The sequence below is a fragment of the Lemur catta genome, chromosome 8, assembly GCF_020740605.2.
Source record: "Lemur catta isolate mLemCat1 chromosome 8, mLemCat1.pri, whole genome shotgun sequence".
In the NCBI taxonomy this organism is placed as follows: domain Eukaryota; kingdom Metazoa; phylum Chordata; class Mammalia; order Primates; family Lemuridae; genus Lemur; species Lemur catta.
Genome location: NC_059135.1, coordinates 55,103,273 through 55,107,041, shown reverse-complemented (window position 1 = coordinate 55,107,041; position 3,769 = coordinate 55,103,273).

Here is a 3,769-nt window from a genome sequence, read left to right as displayed (position 1 = left end):
TTTTGGTCTAATTGTTCTTTATTTGGTGCAAAGTTCTCCTAAGTTATTTATATTTTTGCTTGAGCTCCTTCCTAATTTTTAGGCCTTAGCACAATGTGAGTTAGAGAGGAGAAGAGTTGTTGAAAACACTTACATAGCACCATGTGCCAGGTACTGTTCAAGCTGCTCTACACACGTTAATTTATTTAATCTAGCAACACTGTGAAGCAAGTACTATTGTTATCCTCATTCTACAAGTGAAAAAACTGAGCCACAGGAGGGTGAGTAGTTTGTCCAGTATCATACGCATATTGATTTGTAGAGCTTGGATTTGTACATGGACGTTATGGTTCCAGAATTCATACTTTTAGTCCCCCATACATGACCACCACTCCAGGCGCTCTTATATAATTTGTCTTACGTTCTTTATGGCATGCAGCAGTATCTGAAATGCTTATTTAATTTTTCGTTCTTGTAATCTTCTCCCTACCTGCCAGAGAATATAACTTCCATGAGACAGGACTTTGTCTTTTTCCTCATAATATCCCTAGCAACTGAACAAGTGTCTGGCAAATAATGAGGCATATATACCAAAGGAATTGAATAAATGAAGTGAAAGTTAATGAAAATATTTATATTCTTTTATGAAACATTTACAAAACTTTACACTTTTTATGTATCAATCTATTTCATTTTGCTGAGTTTGTATTCCTTGATGAATTTATGCCACCTCCCAATTAGACTGTAAGGTAACTGTCTTAGTAAGATAACAGAATATCTGAGGTTGGGTAATTTATAAATAACAGAGGTTTATTTAGCTCATGGTTCTGCAGGCTGGGAAGTTCGAGATTGGGCAGCTGTATCTGGTGAGGGTCTCATGCATGGTGGCAAGCAGAAGGGGAGTAGGTGTGTGCAGAAATCACACAGCGAGAGAAGAAGCAAGAGAGAGAAACCAAGGAAGCCAGACTCTTGTTAACAACCCACTCTCTTGGGAACTAATCCACTCCCATGGGAGTGAGAACTCAGACTCTACCTTGCATCAATCTATTTATGAAGGACCCACCCCCATGATCCAAACACCTCCCACTAGGCCCCACCTCCCTACACTGCCACATTAGGGATCAAATTTCAGCAAGAGTTTTGAAGGAGACAAACCACATCCACACCGTAGCAGGAACTGAGGGAAAAATGAGAAAAATATTCCTAAGTCTTTTATTTGTGCTACTCTGATTTAAGGGGAAGCATTTTGAATTTTTATTCTTATGTTAACAGTGTCATGGCATATCCAAAATGCTTGAAGCATAGTTTATTCTTTAGGTATTTTATGGCCTGTTAACTTTTAGAGGAAGAAATTCTGCTGCACCGATTCACAGGGGTGACCAAAAGAAATGAAGATGGGTATATGTAGTCCTCTAGTTACCCTTCTTTAATTTGTAGTAAACTCTGAAGGCCTTGTGCATAAATAACCAAATAGTATCATAGGTCTGACTGACACAGAGCTCAGGAATTAACTGCTCTTTCATTTTTATTTGGGGTTAATATTCCTCCCATCATAGAAATACCACTATATGTCAATCTGATGATGCTTAACTGATTATGTAGCACCCTTGCCCATAAAAGCTTCATAAAACTGATGTTAAAAACTAAATAAGTTACTATGATATTTTAGTTTTCTTTTAAAGGAACACAGATGTTCTGAGAAAGAAACTCTCTGAATGAAAAACCATGATATTATAAGCCATGTTATACCTAAGTCTAAGAATTTATGAGGTTTTTCTCATCCAGGATAATCAGTATGCTCTGTCCATACTTTTCATCCTACTTGCACTCCTTAATCAATGAAACTTAAGGTGTTGGCATAATCTGACAATAGGCAGGTGTGTCTGTATGTAGTAATAATAGCTAAAAAATAATCTGCAAAGTATTTTTACATTATTTAACCTATTGGCTTCTCACAATAGCCCTAAGAGCATGCTATTATCCCATCAACTATACAAATTGAATGTGGTGTGATTGAGGACATCCAAGGTTAAATATTAGCTAGAGTGTTGGAATTCAGATGAGGAAATTGAAACTTAGATATGCTAGGTTATGTCCCAGTAGGACAGATCTAGTGAATCGTGAACCCAGTGTTCCCTGCTGCCTCACACATAGCTAACCTCTAAAAACTATTTAATGAGTCAGCCAATAAGTTGTGGATGTGTAGACACTTCAGTTCCAGATCTGTGCCTTCTTCAATAACTTTATAACACATTATACTGATGTTAACAAACCCAAATATCCAACAGTACGAGAACACGTAAGAATACCTACTCGATAGACTTGAGATGGGAGCCCTCTGAAAAAGTTTCATGTATTTATTCAATTAATATTTACTGAAAGCCTACTAGGTATTTCACATGGATCAAAACCCCACCTCTGCTCTTAAGCAGCACTGTCGTTGTTGCAATTGAGGGTGATAAACACTGCCATTGAGGAAGTCCCAGGTGCTAAGGGACCCTAACACAGAAGGGACATCTAACCCAGCCTAGGCATCCGGCAAAAGCATTCAGAGGGAAGTGAAGTCTAAGCTAAGAAGGTAGAATAAGTGGTATTAGCTACAAGAAGAGGGTGTGTGGAAGCCAGTCTGACCAGGGTAACAACTTGCAAAGGCCCAGAGACACAATCTGAATCCAGAAAGTGGATTGTAAAATGAAAATGAACCAGTTAGAGTAGAGAAAGATGAAACTATAATGGAAAAAAAAGATTGGGTAATAGATGGTCTTAGTAGCCATGTTAGAGTTTGAACTTTATTCTTAAAATAATGAGGCATTGAAGGATTTTAAGGAAAATAGTTGTATTTTAGAAAGCATTCTGGTACCCAGGTAGAAAAATGTTTTCTCAAACTACAAGTCTTAATCCATCGATCAATTATGAAATCATTATAGTTAGCCACAAATAGCTGGGTTTTTAAAAATACCTAGAATAGAAAATATCAGTATATATAGCCAAAAAGTATGGGAAGTATTGTTTCAAAAGTGTGTTTGTGTCCTAGATCTTGATGTGAAATGTGTTTCTTCCTATGGGTCTCAAAAAAAAATAAAAATAAAATCTGAAAGTATAGGGAATAGACTAGAGTAGAACATGAAACTCCATTGTTACATAGTAACTCCAGCAGTTCAAAATTACAAACTGAAAAGAGGTAGTGGCAAGGAGCTACCATGGAATGGAGGAGTTACTCTACAGGGATAAAGAATTGACAGAAATTGGTGACAAATTAAATGTGGTAAAGAGGTAGAGGACAAAAATGACTCCTAAGGATAACTAGGTACATGGTGGTGCTAGGCCCTAAAAAACAGGAACGCAGAAAGAAAAGCACATTTGGTGAAGAAAACGGAGGTTCACTTGTTTGAGTTGACTATGGGAAGTGTATTAGTTTCCTACTGTGGCTTTAAAAAATTGCCACATCATGGCTTAAAACAACACAAGTTTATTATCTTACAGTTTTGAAGGTCGTAAGTACAAAATGGGTCTCACTGGACCAAAATCAAGGTGTTGGCAAGGCTGCATTCCTTCCGGAGGCTCTAGAAGGGAATCTGTTTCCTTGCTTTTTCCAGCTTCTAGAGACCACTCATATTGCTTGGCTTATGGGTCCATTTCTCCATCTTTAAAGCCAGCAATGTCTGGCGAAGTCCTTCTCATGCTGCCATCTCTGTTCTCTCTCTCCTGCCTCCCTTTTCCACTTTTAAGGATGTTCGTGATTATATTGGTCCCATGTGAATTCAATCTAAAATAACCTCCTTAAAGTCAG